We start from the raw sequence: 17932 nt of genomic DNA, 5'->3' as shown, positions 1-17932 counted from the left end.
AACATAAATAGCAGTATCAAATATCCAAGTTGTATTCTCACTATATGGAACAAATATTGTTCTTGTTCTTATTAAATTCTACAATAGCTCTGGAATATTGTCCTAAAACTTCAAGTTGATCCGAATAATAGTTACGAAGATACGGCCTTGAGAACTTGTGCTCTCGAGGCTAGCTAGGCTAAGTACGGCGTCTCTAAGCAAGTTTTTTTCGAAACTATGTTTTGTAGTCGGCTGGCAATTTTTCTCGCGAATTACTAAACCGATCTTTATGAAATTGTACACAGGTCTTTGATATATAATTCTATAAAACTTGGATGAAGAATTTTTTTCGATTACAACTATTTGAAAAAAAAAATGTAGAGAAATTTTCATATTTTTGTAAAAATTTCAGCCAAAAATCCTATTTTCAGTTTTTTTCTTGGTCCAAGTTTTAAGCTAAGGTTTTAAATAAAACACGTAATTTTTTCACTTTAGCTGATCCTGTAAGGAATTATGTTGTCAACGCAGGCGCAACTTTTTTCTGAGCGGTCACCGGTTATGGCGTCACAATGGCCGAGTTTAAAATAGTTTTTCGAAAAATTTTAGAATTTCTTTGTCAATAGTGTACGTTTGTTACAAGAAAAAATTCGAATAAAATATTTAATTTTTATATGAGAAAAAGTTTTTGTAAAAAATGCTTTTTTTTTATTTACGGAAATCCACGTAACCCTTTAAAAAACCGTAACTCAAATTAAAGTTAGAGGACATTTTGAGATATTTTTACGACTTTTCTCGACAGTTGGAGTTTATAAAGACTTAGATTCGGAAATAAGGCAGCTAAACTACTAATTCTTTAATTTTTTTAGATTTCTTCTGAAGCTTAATCGAAAGTTATGCCAGCTGATCAAATTTGAATCAGACTGGTCTTAGTGTGTAGAATTGACTGACGATTTTTACCATGAAAAAAAAATCAAACAAGAAGGTTGCTTAAAATTTTGATCCAATGGAATCACGGCTGCAGAATCGTTGTAAGTGTTAAAGAAGTATTTTCGTGAAACTACTTTATCACGAACACAAATATGTACTCGTATAAAGTAATCAGTGAAGGTCTCTCTGTAATTACGTTAACAACGGGAAAGCTAAAGAAATACTGCTTGAATTGGATTTTTTATCCGGTGAAGGACTGTCAACTGCGCAGAACTCTGCCGCTACAACAACAACAACATGGTCACTTAGTGTCGCTTAGCCCTTGGATTCGCCAGCTTTGATGATCAGTTTTCGAAATTGAAAAATCTGCTGCGGGGAACGCACCATGAGACATTGCATCCATTAGAAGTGAATCGTTGAAGGCATCCCAGCCGAGGATAATAATAAAAAGCATATTGAAAATTGGACGTTGGCAAGTTTTTCTTCGCTCAAAAGGAGCTTATCTTGAAGGCGAGCAAAAGTCACAAAAAGTACCAAACACCCATTCAAAGTTTACCCGAACATTTCCTTTGGAAAGTACAGTGTTTTAAATACTCTGTGCTAGGCATTTCTCAGGATGAAGTGGTTGAAAGTCCCCAGCAATTTAACTTACAACTCAACTTACTTACAACTCAACTTATAATTTAATAGTTAATACACTGAAATTTTTGCTCGCGCTCTAAACCATCATAACAAAGCAACAATTGCCAGGTTGATTATTGGATTTGATTGGATTGGTTTAACTCTTGATTTACTATTTCGTTTAATTTTCATTTAGAATATTTGCCTAAGTTAATAGCTTATATTCGACCTTTGGCACTGCAACAAAGCACACAATACCATCAAAGCCGGATGACACGATTCATCCGCTTTTCCAGCACTTTAGCAGCGGTTGAGTATTACAACTCTTAACATACTACTAACGGCCAGCTGTATTTGGTGGTACACACTTACCTACACCCGCACCCGCCACATGGCAAGGCAATCAAATACTGTGTACACAGAAGTACAGGTTCATGGCTTTGTCGTCTTTAGAGCGACACATTAAATTCCAATTCAAGTTAAGCCGAATGCTGCTCAATGACAGGAGCTCAACCGACTGCTTGGAGGCCAACTAGGCAAGACACACAGACACATATCGGCTAGAGCTCGTCAGCGACTTGCCTAAAAGCCCGATGCCTGTTGGCTGACAACGGACGGAATTCATGTGTGAAGTGGCCGGTTTTGCGCTAGAAGATTTCGAAAATTGCTCACTTGTGACAAATGGTTTGGCTCGACACGAGTGGCATCCGTTCGCCAGCGACGTACCAAACACCATTGGCTTTCCTTTTCAATTTCCATCGATTTTTATTTGTTTCGCCTGACACATATGGTCGTTCATATTCAGTTCCGTTCCATGGCATGAAGTTGAATTGAGGAAAATAAATTGTTTAAGTGCAAACGTTCGAGTCCATACATATATGCTATATACATATGTTTGTATACATATATGCATACTCATAAGTGTATACATATACATACTTGTATAGCGGGAAGATTTCTGTCAGCGAGATAGTTTTTTAAAACTTTTTGATGATTTTTGAAGATTACTGGCGCAATTGTTGGTTTAATTCGCAAAGTATCGTATACAATATAAAAAGCAATCGATAAATAAATAAAAGTATCGATTTTATACTAGAGATCATATATAGTACAAAGGGATGAACCACTGAAATTTTACTGTTTTTGAACGTTTTCGGAGTAGATTTTTAAATACAAGCAAATTGAGGTAAATATTTTTGATTACTATTTTGGGAGAACTCAAAAATGCGGTCGGATTAGGTTTGACTTCCATATACACACATAACCACATCTTTTGTATATCGATCTAAAATTGTCTACCCGTCCACAAGAAGCTAATCATTTGTCGGAACCGCTGATAATGGACCACAATGGCATATGGTTGTCATGCAAACTGTACGATCAAGATCAGGTCCTTGTATGGAGAACTTTTTTATCCGACACGATATCTTCCCGAAATTTCGTATGACTTATCGCCTAAGGCAACCGTACAATTTCCGGAGATATTGTTTAGATCGGATTGTTCTAGCATATAGCTTCCATACAAGCCGAACGATCAAACTCCAGACCCTGTATGGAAAACTTTTTTATTTTACGAGCTATCTTCAAGAAATTTGGCACGGATTATTCACTAATATAATGGCACATTCTCCAAAGAAATTGCTTAGATCGGAATGCTATAGCGTATAGCACCCATACAAACTAAACAGTCAAAATTAAGTGCTTGTATGGCGAACTTTTTTATTTGAAGAGCTGTCTTCAAGAAAATTAGCATAGACTATTCACTAATGCAATGGTACCAACTCCAAAGCAATCGTACAGATCGGACTACTAAAGCATATAGCTGCCATACAAACTGAACAGTCAAAATTAAGTGCTTGTATGGCGAACTTTTTTATTTGAAGAGCTGTCTTCAAGAAATTTGGCACGAATCATTCACTAAAACAATGGTATAATATCCTACGAAATTGTTCAGATCGGACTGCTATAGCATATAGCTGCCATGCAAACTGAATAGTCGAAATTAAAAGCTTGTATGGAGATCTACTGTATTTGAAAAGCTATCTTCAAGAAACTTGACGTGGATTATTCACTAATTCAACGGTACAATATCCGAAAAAATCGTACATATCGGACCACTATAGCATATACATAGCTGTCATACAAACTAACCACACAATTCCGGATATTGGGTAAATTTATGGTATCCTTAATTATATATGTGACCTGGTCTACGAAAAAGGAGCTAACGTGCGAAAACTATGTAGTTTTCTGGGAAAGCTGTTAAAAATAATCGTCAGTTTCTCGTTATCTCATTAATTGTTCTCCTTTTTTTTGACACCTAAGCCCTCTTTCCGTAGACCAGGTCACATATATTTAATTAACGTTAGGCAGCGTCTTCTATTTTTTATTAAAGTTAATTATTTACACTGTCCCACTCAAATTTCAAAACTTTTGCAGTGAATGTGTATGTGAAATTGTTGTAGTACTGCTCCTGAGAATTCCTTTAACAAAGTAATCTTTGAAACACCCTTCCCTACTTACATACATATGTATGTGTGTGTGTAGATGTATAAATCGTATATCAGAACAGAATGTTTGGTGTCACAAATACCCACTCATATATTTAAACTTAAACTGTTATCTCAATTTCCCAAACTAAACGGAAAAGTAAAGAAGAAAACACAACCCTCAACTAGGTGACGATGAGCAGCCCAACTAATTGTGAGCTCAACTGCTCTGCAAACTTTATATTTTCCAGAAAACAAAAACAACTGCATGCCAAACATTGCAGAATATATGTATATATACATATGTATATATGGTATACACTCAACTGTCTGCGCATCCTTAGTATCCGTAGATTGTGCATACATACAGACATACATAGAATTTACAACATTTACACGAAAGTGACGAAAATTAATTGCAGTTTCCTTACAGCTGGCAAGCTACTTTGCACTGCCAGCAGCTTTCAGCCGTCAGTTTATTTATAAAGGGCACAGCACCAACTGGCTCCTCCGCTGGCTGGCGCCGCTTCACCTTGCAGCCACATTTATGTAGTTTTTCTAATGCCTGCGCTTGGGTAAATTCCATAAAGTGTTGCCGGCTCACATGCTCGACACATGCCTGCCTTATCGGTACGAGGCTAGGTCGACCAGTCGCCCGGACGGCCGGATGACCACACGCACCCACATGCACAGAAGAGACAGCAGAGTAGCCGAGTAGGAAGATAGGATAACGGTAACGATGCAGTGGCGTTGTAGGGCGGCACTCATTCTGGTAGCAAAGCTAAGTGTTTCAAGTGGCAAGTGTGGAGAGCAGTTCAGAATCTTATCAAGCTTTGCCACCTACTGCTTGCCAGGCGTGAAATTTATTAAGTGCAAACCTTTGAAAATTCTGACCATTCGCTAATTATTTGCATAATGAGCAGACAATTAAAAAATATCAAGGACAAATTTAAATACTCTACAAAGAGAATGAAGAAACTAATACACCGTCGACGATTGAACCAAATTTATTCAAACACAGGCGCGGCGGCCTACAAACATTCTCACGCCAGTGGAGACTACGTAACCGGAATGGATTTGGATTTTTAGCTGTCCAAGAACTGTCAACTCGGCAGATCTCTGACGCTACAACAACAACAACAAACTGCGAAATCCATCTCCAAAGCATTTCAAATTTGAAAGCGTTAATCGTCCGCAAAAAGATGCATGAGCGCGCAGCGTTTCATTTTTATCTAAAAAAGTACGAACACAGCTGACCTTGAAGCAATTGATACTCCTTCAACTCTTCAACTCACGTCTTCAAAAGTGGTAAATTGCTCTCGAACTAGTTTAATAAACCCTTGCATTAACCGAAGTGAAATGAAGAGCGGAGCTAGTGTTGTACACGTTGCATTGTCCTCAACAATCGGCACTCACCAACGCAGAGTTCCAGACGATAAATGTTGCCGCTCCGTTTGAAATGCGGCAAACGATGAGCCTTGCGTTCCAAAAACCTGGTTAAAGATGCGACGCTGAATGTGGGCAACGACAACGACGAAAGTGCGCAGTGACGATTACATGAAATTGTTGTGGGTGTTGTTGGAAAAATTTAGAACAGGTGCGGAAATGTTAACTCCTTGGCGGCAAACGCCATAATTTTGTACAAAAGCTCCGGCATTTGGCAAACAAATTAAAAGTAAATTATGGTGTTATTACCGTTAGCGGGCGCGCGGACGTACACACTCGTACAGCGTCGTGAAATTAAAGCGCCAGAACAATGCAACCAACAATAAGCGCAATGTAATGACGGTTTTTATGGTACTTGAGTTCTTATTTGATTGCAGAGTTGTCTTGAAATTGCGGACTAAGCCTGTTGGAATTACGTAAACATATATACTTCTTCATAAGTATATAAAAAAACATATATAATTGGCACTAGCTTAGGTTGGGTTAAATAGTCGATGGTCAAACCTAAAGGAAACTCACTTGAACTGCTTTTAACGCCGGTCCGTTGAGGACCTATAAATATGTATTATAAAAACCCTCCTAAATCGACAAAGCGTTTTGAGCCGTTTACACATTTGTTGAGTCGGCCAATGTCAGTTTCAGCTTTGTTTGCTGGTTCGCCGCAGGCAAGACTGCCAAGAAGAACTTCTACGATTGCTGCAAGGTGAACTTTGCTAAAGGCAAACAGTTCAAAAGATCTTCTACGTTCTACTCTAGTAGAACCTCGCAGTTGAGCAGAATTTGGCTGTCGACCAACGCAAGGTCCATAAGTCCAGTGCTAGAGCGCACGATGACAACGGCTATCTGACTCATTCATACTTCCAACGATCTCACTATGACCAGACACGCCAACGATATGATGATGATAAGGTAGTTTATGTTATTTCTAATAAGGTTAGACACTCCCGCTTTAACTTTGAGCGCGCAACTTGCGAGCTCAATGCTAATATTGCCGCTCTGTTATCGGCGTGCTCAAATTGCTGAAAGAAGCTGCACCCCGGAACGGCGAGTCTACTGCTACCTTTATAGCTACCAATACAGTGCCTTAAATACACTATTATAATTCGGTAGCCTAGAGCTAAACTTGAGGTAGAGCTCCTTACAGATGACTACCCGTCCAACCTAACTAAATCGTTTGTAAAATATTCGACTTTAGAAATATTTGAGAGAATTATATACCGTAAACTACAGTGGCATTTTTCAGTATGCACCAACTGACCGCACGAAAGTCAGCTTCCACGTCGCGGCGAACTCTATTGTCCCACAGTTTGGAGCGGTTAGCTGTTCAGTTAAGTAATTTGTGTCTTTGGTAGGATCTAATAGTCAGATACTTCTTCTGAAATCCAGCCATTTTTTTATATCCTGAACATGCATAAATCATCAGCATGACGAGCTGGGTGTGCTTGGCCATGTCCGTTTGTCTGTCCCTCTGTATATATGTATAAAGGCGGAAAAATCCCTCAGTTTTTGAGATATCGCTCAGTATTCTTTTGTGTGCCTTCTTTTCTCCTCAATAAGCAGCTCATACTTGTAAGTCGACATGAGACCACTATAACATATACATACATATATGTTATACAAACTGATCGATCAAACTTAAGTTTGACAAAAAATTTCGCATAAATCAAAAATCATAAATTATACATTGACGGCAATGCTACAATATCCGAACAATTTTTTCGAATTGGAGATTAGAAGTAGTTTAAACTATCCTGTTTTCAAAAGTAAAAAAAGTATTCAAGCAAATGCTGATTTTAAATTTTTAAGTTTAAAATCAAGCACCAAAAGCCCTCAAATTGTCAGCGCACAACTCATACCCACAACACTAAAAAATCGGTTATATTTACATAAGCACTTGCTACTTGGTAGAATGTATATTAAAGTGTCATTAGCCATCTTAACAGTTTGACCTTAACAGGAAGCGAATTCCGAACTTACTCGTACGTTAATTTGCCCCCTTCCCCCACCCCCCTTTGTACGACACGTTTTGGCCACGACAGCGACGGCGAACGGCACGTGAATGCTCACTGGATTTGATAACGGTGAATAATGTGTATATATGTATTTGAAGATATCTGTATATGAATGTATGTAGTATGTACGTATGTATGTATGTATGTATGTATATGTATAAATATTTATGTATGTATATAAGGAGTATATATGTATTTAAGAGATATATACGTATGTCTTTGCTGTACAATGGCATTCAATGTGTTCTATTATTGGGCGAATTCCCAGGTCATTCGACTGGCAGCACACCACAGCGAAGAATGCCATAACACAGTCGAATATGTGGGAGGGCATAGAAAAGGCCTAAATTAATTTATTGCGTGTGACCGATATTGCTATTTGTGCTTTTTTTTCACAGTTTGGGGAGACGTAGAAAATATGAAAGAAAGGTAGCTCATATGTTTGACAGCTTAGAAAGACTGCTTGGTGAACACAAACACTTTCTGGTATAGTTTTAGGTAGCATTTTAGTTAGTTGTGCCACAAAGTTAACTTTAACCATAGACTTATATTGTATTGTATTATTTTTGCTTTTTTTATGAGCGGTGTGGGGTATGTTCCTTTAAAAATATTGCTGTTAATTCCTAAAGTATTCTGAATTTGTATTAAAATCTCCGATTTGAGCGAAATTTTGACACACAAAACTGCCACTGTCACACGCTATATCTATATACATATGTATATATATCACCGATTAACCCAATTGTTCCCGCTGTCACTCGCTATATGCATACATCTATATATATAACACCGTTACCAATATCTCTTTAATTTTTGATAATCCCTCCAGTTTCTAGTATACGACAAATGGCTTTACTTACGACGAGTTTCTTCGTTGGAATGGTGGCGGGCGCTGCCTGTATTGCCGCTGGTGGACTGATCGCTTTAATCGCCTGCGTTGGCGGTGGAAAAATCTCCGTTGGCTGCTTAACGTAAAACAGATTTACTCCAAAGTGTGAAATTTTGTTGGCTTTTACTTAACGCGTCGGGAGAGAGAAATCAACAACAACGCACGCACGCACACGCACACACACACACGCGCGAGTGTCGCTAAGCAGCTGGTTAACGCTATTATTTGGCACAGCGCGCCTCGTCTTACAAATGTCACTGGTTGTACTACAGGTTATATGCCAGCAAGCCAGTCACTTGGGACGCTACGCAGTCGACTGACTCTATTGCTTGACACTACTAGCGCGTTTGCCGTCGGCTAAATGCGATTAAGACGTTGCGTTCAAGGCGCTTAGCACACGATTGACATGAAAAGTATTGCCGGTGGCGACCGAAGGGGGGCTCTCGTTTAGCGCAGCTCACACAATACAACAACAATACAATGCATGTGTATGTAACTGTGCTGATAGCGGGCGCTTTTATGTGTATATTGTATTGGTTAGCTTATGGGTTAGTCGGTTAGCTTGTGCTTGTCGTTGCCAATATTTAACGGCTCCGCGCTATCTTCTTTATTTCTTATATCCTTTCACATATACTCGCATATACTCATTTGTTTGTAAGTATTTTTGTTGACGTGGGATTTGCTGTTTCTGCACACGGTTTGATTGATTGATTGCTAGCGTCAGGATACTGATTTATTCAGCTTTTCATATCACTTTATATTTACGGTTAATTTGTTGCTGTATTTTTTGTTTCTCTCACAATTAATATTTTGAACTCAATTGCTTAGTAAGTTTGGGTTTCTCTTGTTTCTCTATCACTTAGTTAATAATATTGCACAATTTAATTGCTGCGCTTATCCAATATACTCGTATCCAAGTACCCTCAAAGCTAAGTGGTCGCTCTAAATTGATCGTTGCGTTGTGTTTTTGACTTTTAACGGTGCCTTAAATATATTTTCGCCTTTGTAACGGTTAATCACAATAAATTTTATATTTTTGCGCTTGCTACACAATACAGCAACAACACTAACAAAGCGCAAAAGCACACGCACTCAAAAAATCGTAATATTTTTCTAATGGCAAAACGAAGACTACTACTGTTGGTCCACAAAGAAGCTTGACTCGCAGTCGAAACTTCGAAACTCAGTCAAAATGTTCTACTTTTTTACAAATATTTTTTGAATATCCTGTTAAGGTTGATTGTTTGAAGCGTTGCTGAGCGTTGCAAACATGGATTTGTCAAGCTTTGGTTTTGGTTTTTCGGAAACTTTCAAAAAAATTTCTCAAAAATGCTATAACAGTGCTTTGCCGTTTGTTATCAATCGGTTTGTTGCGCTTGCTGAGTTTTCGGCTTGTTTTGATTTATTTCACAGTTACGCCAGCAAAAAATAATTCACAACTACTTACGAAGCTCTTGAAGATTACACTAAAGCTCTACAAAGATTTATGCGTTATTTTTGTTGTTAAATTAATTTTTTTTTTTGTTTATTGAGTTAATATGATTGCACTTGTACGCGTTTCGAAGCTGAAGCTTTTTTGACTAATTGAATTGAATTCAATCCGCTACAATCTGATAATTCAGTGGTGTATTATTGCAAACGAGAGAGTTGGGGGGGAGTGTGCGTGGTATTGAATGACGGTAATTGCCTGCTGCTTGATTTCTGAATTTGCTTAATTACGGCGTACAAATTTTTAACGCGTTTTTGCTATGCTTTGCTCTAAATTGCTTGCTATAGATACTTTTATATATATTTATTTTTTTGTTTGCTATTTTTTTGCTTATAACTGTGTGGTTTGCTAAAGTGGTTTGAATCAACTAGGCTACTTTTGCACGACGGCTAAGGAACGCAACGACTGATGGACTCGCTTGTCTGATAACGACTGATGAAGCTGAACCTGAACCAGCAGGCAGAAGCGGCAGCAACGGTAGCTGCGTTCGGCAGGCGACGGGCAACGGTTGCAGCGGCAAGGGTACACCGAACGGCAGTAATGGCAGCGACGGCAATGACGAGCGCGAAATACGAACGGCCAACACGAAAGCGGCTGACAGAGTGATAAGGACGAAGTTTGAGCGCACGATAAGGGGGGTCGAGAGGCGACACAGACGCCACATTTTCAGGGAGCAGGGGAGCCAGTGCAATGCTGTAAGCTCTCAGAGCATATAAAATACAATTGGCACTCAGTAAGCTGAGCACAGCGGCCTGCAGCTTTGTTGTATGTGTATTTAACCACAACTGAGCTGAGCATATCCTGGTGCTGGTGAGCCATGATAGAGTTACCAAGTGTGCATTTAATATGAAGAATATAGAAATATATTATACCAAGTAAGACTATTTTGAGCTGCAGTCAGGGTTTAAATAAAACACGGACCAATTTGTCCAAAAAAAATGTTCATATTACACAAAATTTCGGTAACCAAACGCCCAACCGCCAACGTTGCACTGCAGCATACCCTTTTGCGGTATACTGTTATAAAATCGATCGATGTGCATTCGTAAGTTTTGCTACGAAATTTGGGGGCGTACACACACACACACACACACACACGTAGAGTAAAGGGCCAAGCACACATACAGCCACAGCTGCCACCCCCGACAAGGCAGAGCGCCAGTTAACACAAAAAAAAAACAAAGAAACGCACAAAAATCTCGCTACTGTCTTGCTCTCTTACAACCCTCTCTTTCTCCCACTCACATATTATTTTCCTTTCAATTGTTGTGCTTTTACCTTATACGAAAATACGAAAATATTCGTGCAACAACAGCAACAAAGTTCACTTTCACAACCTTCTGTGAATGCGTTACAATCGAAGGCCATCAAAGGCCGTTTACAAAGTGAGCGAAAGAGCGCCAAGAGAAGCCGGAAGTCTGTTTGTTGTATCCCAGTCGGTCGTACATGAACTCCATCATTGCATAGGCCACATGCTCTCGGATTTGCTGCAGCACGAATCTCTTGTTGCGTTTTGTGGGTGCTAGGCATTTGAGATTTACATATTTTTGGGCTAGCGGCACAATTTCGTCCTATGTACAAGTATATCTACTCAGCATAACTGTGTTTTGCAACAACAACAAGCCTGTGATACCTGTGCGCTGTGTGTGTGTGTGTGTGTGTAATTGGCAGCGACATGCATGCATGTGGGTGTATTTATGGCCGATTTAATTTGCTAAAACGCAAAAACAATGGCAAATGCAACGACAGCAGCTTAGCTCGTTGCTGGCTAATAAAGAATGCTGCCACACTGTTTTGAATTTGCGGTATTGTTAAGCATGTATTCATGCGTCAAAGTGTTTTGCGCGAACTAGTAAATTATAATTGTATTTAATGCTAAGAAATAAAAGTTTATTATTGCAAAGAAAATACTTTCAGGCATTAAGGCAAAATAAAAGTTAATATGGCAACTATATTGTATAGGGATTCGATCTGCATTATATTTACGGAGTTTGTAGCGCTACTTGAGGCAGTGCCTCTGTGCCAATTTCAAGATAATACTTTGCCAAATAAAAAACTTTTCCATATAAGGAATTGAGTTTGATCGTTCAGTTTACATGGTAGCTATATGCTATAGTAGTCCGATTTCAAAAATATTTCTAGAATTTATTGAAATACCTGTGCTTATAATCTGTGTTAAATTTCATGGCGATACCTTTTTAAATAATCAAGCTTTCTATACAAGGACTTGAGTTTGACCGATCAGTTCGTATGACAGCTACCTGTCATAGTCGTCCAATCTCAACCATTTCTTCGGAAAATGTTGCAGAATTTTGGATTTTAAACTGTGCCAAATTTCGTGCAGATATCTCGTCAAATGAAAGATCTTTTCATACGAGGACTTGATTCCGATCGTTCAGTTTGTATGGCAGCTATATGTAATAGTGGTTCAATCACAACCATTTCTTCGGAGATTGTTACAATGTTTTGAATTATAAACTGTGCCAAATTTCGTGCAGATATCTCGTCAAATGAAAGATCTTTTCATACAAGCACTTGATTCCGATCGCTCAGTTTGTATGACAGCTATAAGTAATAGTGGTCCGATACCGGAAATTCCGACAAATGAAGAGCTGCTTGATGAGAAAAGGTAGTACGTAAAATTTCATGTCGATGCCTCGAAGACTGAGGGACAAATTTGTATATATACAGACAGTGCGTCCGAAAGACAGAAGGATAGACGAACAGAAGGACTGACGGACGCTGCTAAATCAACGCAGCTTGTCATGCGTATCATTTATATACACACTATAGTCTTTGACGTTCCTTTTAGTAGGTTCCAAGCATCATGACATACTTAATGTACCCAGTACAAGATATAAATAAAGACTGTTTAAGGTATAAAGATTGTCATTTTTTAGGAACTTCATTGCAAATAAGGCCACTAATAACAAAAATTTAGAAAATTTATGAATATGCACACACAAACGCATGTACAACTACAACTGCAACAACATGTTGGAGAGTCTTCCAACGGCTGACGGCTGATGGCTAAAACAAAAGCCTAACAAAAACAATGTCTGAACTCCATGTCGTGCTCGTTTGTTACGTATGCGCAGGTGCGTGCCAAATCAAAAGGCATTCTGCCAGCGGCATTGCAATCATTTTAATCCGACAACTATACTCCCGGCTCTACATAAGGCGCTGCGCTGATTCGTAGGCTGCTAGGTGGCAGACATGTGCATGGAGCAAAGTGCATAAACGACGGCGAGGCAGTGCAATTAAGCAGTGAACGACTGCGAAGCTTTGCATACGAGGACGCAAGCGATTGAATAAATCGTTGAAAGATTACGCTTCGTAATGATTAATGCTTATTAATACACCTCTCCCCCCTCCCCACACCATCAAGCACAGGCCACTCAAGTGGTATTAGCAAATGCGTGTGCTGATGTGCGGAAAAACATTCAATTTGCGACTAACAATCGAAATTAAAGCGACTAACAAACGGGACCAAAATAGACGCAAGCGCACGAATACCGACCGCCAACACTCGCCGCCGCAACGCTCAGCCGCCAACCTCGTTAGCGTCTTGACTATTATTACCCATGAATCTACTCAGCCAGCCAGTCAGTCAGCCAGCGTCGTTACCTAATTGCGTTGAATGTTGACGCTGCAATGCGTTGCCACCTCGTACTCTGCCACCGCAGCCACTTCGGTCGTCATCAGAATTGCCAAAATCACGCAACGCTAAAGTGTCAACTTGACATTGCGCTAAGTGCGTCAATGTCTTTACAGCGCGCCCCTTCCCTGGTTTGCTAAGCGCCCTGTATAAATCATATGAAAGCAACCAGCCGACCGACCGACCAACCCCGTCCGCCGCTCTCAGTGCCCAACGGACAGGGCTGCAATTGAGGAGAGCAGCAGCAGACGCGCTATTTTGCCTGTAAATAACTACTTTGTGAATCCTCCTCCTTCCGAGACATACACACACATAAGCATGTACATAACTACCGCCACCTTTGCGATCGAACCGCCGGCGGGTCTGCCAGTGACTCGCAGTGAGACGACGACATTCCAACAGTTAAATCACAAATCGCAAAATGTTGCAAACACAACAACGCAATTGTCAGGAAGACACAGGCACATACGCACACACACACGGACACTCACACAGTGACAAGAGAACAACAAGCAAATCGAGCGCGAAAGAGAGCAAAAGCCTGCAAGAAAACATAACAAGTGAAAGCGGAAGTTTATGGACGTGGGTTGGTAGGTCGTCGTTGCTATTCGGCGCAAAATTTTTTCAGGATACTTACTTATGAAAAATCTCACAAACACTTTAAACTGGCGAGCGCATCGGCAAATGCCAATGCATGGAGGCTATAGCAAGGCAAGCGCCAAATCGAACACGAAGCCTCGTAATCTTTTAATGCTATAAACATATTTATTGCCGCTCTGAGTGCGAGAGAGTGGCAGCGCACTCGTTAAATGTTGAGCACAGAGAGTACGTGACATGCGCAGGTGAACCATCTCTGCCGCCAACTGCCGATGATTCCCGCCAAACATACCAATAATAACATTACCGAAAAAGTCTGAAAGTAAAGTAGCGTGCTCCTTTTTATATCATCAACAACGCCGCGGCTGCTGCCATGACAGCATTATCAGTACTGATTTCCGGAGACCGTAAATGCGACCCGACAGGAATTTCGAATGGCTATATGAGGGATGTCAAAGTTCGTGATTCTACGATATTTTTGTTCATTAACAATTCATAAGAACCATGCGTCACTTTCAAAGATTTACTAACCTTTTTAGACTATCTGCTTTTTTTATAAGTTAAGTATACATCAGAGACATAAAAAGTAGAGTGTTTTGTTTTGACGTTTACTTTTCAATCAGTCAATACTTTTTTCGGAATTGGTATTTTTCATATTCATTTTATTTAATGGGTTCGACATTTCATTATGAACAGACTCCGGAACAACGCTGGAAAATCGTTCGTTTTGAGCGTCGCATCGCGAGATATGTTTTTAATATTCGCGCAACAATGGTTCGTGGTCATACCAGAGACGGCATACCTCGTACACCTTACACGTTATTACTGTTGTGTAGCAGAGTATCGAAAAATATCGAAAAAGATCTGAATGAGTCTAGCCGACATTGCATGCTACTATTTAAGCTGTGTCCATCCATTTTACAGATCTTTCTGGTTTACCGGCTCACAAAATCCAACTCGTGTAAGAGTTGAAGCTGAACGACCATCAAGTGTGTCGCACGTTCGGTGAAAAGGCACAAAACGGGATGGCCACCGATGCTGATTTTAACAAAAAAATTTTGTTCCACCATCCTCAATACGTCTGTTCTTACAACCTCAAAAATTCACTGTTAACCCTATGGACTAAGGAAATCATTGATCCATATTTCTACGAAATTGACGCCGGTCATAATATTATAGTCAATGAGTGACGCTATACTATACATATACATATACAGCTATGATTATTGACTTTTTTATACCCGAAGTGGAGGATGTTGAGGTAAGCGACCATTGGTTCAAACAAGAAGGCGCTATATGCCATAGAGCCCACGAAACAATCAATTTATGGAAGGAATCTTTTTGTGAGCACATTATCTCGCTCCAAGATCGTACGATTTAACTCCGTTAGACTATATTTTGTAGAGTTATGTAAAGTCGCTATTGTATGCAGATATGCCCGATATGCTTAACGACTTGAAATATAAAATTTGGCGCTATATTGCGGGCTTACAGTGCCAAGTCACAAAAAGATGTGGAAAGTTGTGTCTCTCGGCTGGAATTTATTCGAGCCATGGAGCTCAATTTGCCCGAAATAGTTTTAAAAAATTAATGACAAACCCTTATCTTTAAAACAAAGTTCAATTTTTGTCCATAATACTAAATTAAAGATGTTTTATTTCTTTTGAAATCCACACATCTTAAAATAACACCATTTAAGTCTTTGTTACCACTTTATTCCAAAATATGAGAGTGATGCGGAGACCGTTGAGTGTCGATTCGCAGCAACTCGGACTGACGGAGCGATATGGAGCGATTTGGCGCATTTCACGTCGAGATTTTAAATTGAAAGCGTACGAAATACAACTTGCGCAAGAGCTGAAGCCGGTCGACCTTCCCAAGCGACATCGCTTCACCCTATGGACTCTTGAAAAGTTACAAGAAGATCCAACGATTCCGAGCCAAATTTTCTTCAGCGGTGAGTACCATTTCTGACTCAATGGGGATGTAAACAAGCAAAATTCCGGTATTAGAGCGCTGCCATTTAATTCTTAAAAAAAGACGGTTTGTTGTAATTTGTGAGGCAGTGGAATCATCGATCCATATTTCTATATATATTGGTGATCTCAGCGACATTTGGTTTGAACAAGACAGCTTCACATTCCACGCATTCCATCAATCAATGGATTTATTGAGATAACGCTTCGGTAAGCCGATAATTTCACGTTTTGGATCCTTCGATTGGCCACCAAGATCGTGTAATATCACACCGTTATACTTTTTCCTGTTGAGATATGTAAAGTCCAAAGTATATGCAGACAATCCCGCTTCGATTCTGGCCTTGGAGCATCACGCGTGTCATTCGACAGTTAACAATCGCAATGCTCGAATGAGTCATTGAAAATTGGCTCAATGAACGGATCATCTATTTTTCTTTTTAATAGGGAACCTCAAAATGCATCACGCTTTAAATTCATATATTTTGCATTTTCAAAAATTACCATTTTCTTCTTGGGTGTTTGGTAAATGTCAGATATTCTTTATGATATAATATAAAATACTTCTCATCTTTCAAATCCAGATAAATAGATCAAAACCGATAATTTTTTTCAGCAAAAAAAGAAAACAAATTGAGTTGAAACTCATTGGAAATCGTAGCTAAGAAAACAAAACTGAAAGAAAAATAATTAGCTGGCGATCTGAGGTCGGAAAGACGAAGTAGAGGGCACTTTTGAACTTTTAAGGGTTAAAAATGGTTTAACTCTATTTCAGACAAAACAACGAGTCCTATAGAAAAGCATTATATGACAAGGTTGTAGGTAATGAAAAGATCTACAAATTTACTCTCAACATTTTGCCGCATAACCTTAAACTTTATGTAAAAAATTGAAATAACTAAGTTTTTGGGTTTTTTATCTTTAAATTTATCGTAGGTTCACAAAGAATCCGTCTTCCCTCACCCAAAACATTTTCAATAATCCAGCACTACTGTAATTAGAGAACCTCAAAACAAATGTGTTCTTAAATACTGCAAAAGTTGAAAAAGCTTAATGAATATATGTATATTTAGCATTTGACTAGACAAGGATGTGAAAGAAAAGCGGTCAACACACAATTTTAGCTTACAGCTATTCAAGCCGGACTCATATCGCAAACGCGGAGAGCAGAATCTTCCGCGTTACAAGCAAATGAAATGATGCTCGCGGACCAGCAGACCAGCACATGCGAATGTAAACGTTGTGGAGGGTGTTTGGGGGTAAAACAGAGCGGATATGTGGGACCGGCAACGGTTATGGCCGACTGATAACGGGACATAAATAATAACCAACGGGCAATGCTGACTGCCATAAACCCACACGAATCATACACACGTAAACAATAACAGTCAACATTTTGCCTCCCTCCCCATTTGCGCTGCACCATGAAGTATACGAACACGTGAATATATCGTGCCTTTCCAATATTTAGTTATATGCGCCGCTGTGCCGCCTTGGGAAAAGGACATGAGCAGGATTTGCGGTTTTTCAATGCGTCTAAGGAAGTCGCTGCTGACGATAGGGTAGGATGCAGGAGTTCGCAAGCGCTCAGCTCATCTGTTACTATATGTGTATGTAGTATATATGTCGTGTTTTATAAACTCTTAACTTTATGTACATATTGTGTATATGTGTACTCGTATGTGGCCTGAGTCATTGCTTTGTGCAACGTATTGTTTTTCGATCTATTTTAACGCAAAAATTCATAAATAAGGACATGGATAAGGATGTGTGTGCGTTTGTGCGCGTTCGCTCATGTTTATTCGTGAGTGGTGATAAGCTCGCGTGCAACCTTAAGTGTTGCAGCAGA

The 17932-nt window shown here is 39.4% G+C and overlaps 1 protein-coding gene across 10 annotated transcripts in view; it reads right to left on the bottom strand.

The window, feature by feature from the left end:
* Positions 1 to 17932, bottom strand: part of LOC120779091 (RNA-binding protein Musashi homolog Rbp6) — a 463019-nt gene that overhangs the window by 250157 nt on the left and 194930 nt on the right. The window contains exon 1 of one of the 10 annotated variants that reach the window (XM_040111255.1): positions 8335 to 8478. The exons of the other annotated variants lie outside the window; for them this stretch is intronic. The gene's annotated coding sequence lies outside the window, so the exon portion shown is untranslated. Of the gene's footprint in view, positions 1 to 8334; positions 8479 to 17932 lie in introns of those variants that run through there. 10 annotated transcript variants of the gene reach the window in all.

Source organism: Bactrocera tryoni, chromosome 5 (assembly GCF_016617805.1).
Source record: "Bactrocera tryoni isolate S06 chromosome 5, CSIRO_BtryS06_freeze2, whole genome shotgun sequence".
Lineage (NCBI taxonomy): Eukaryota > Metazoa > Arthropoda > Insecta > Diptera > Tephritidae > Bactrocera > Bactrocera tryoni.
This window is presented reverse-complemented; position numbering and strand designations above follow the sequence as displayed.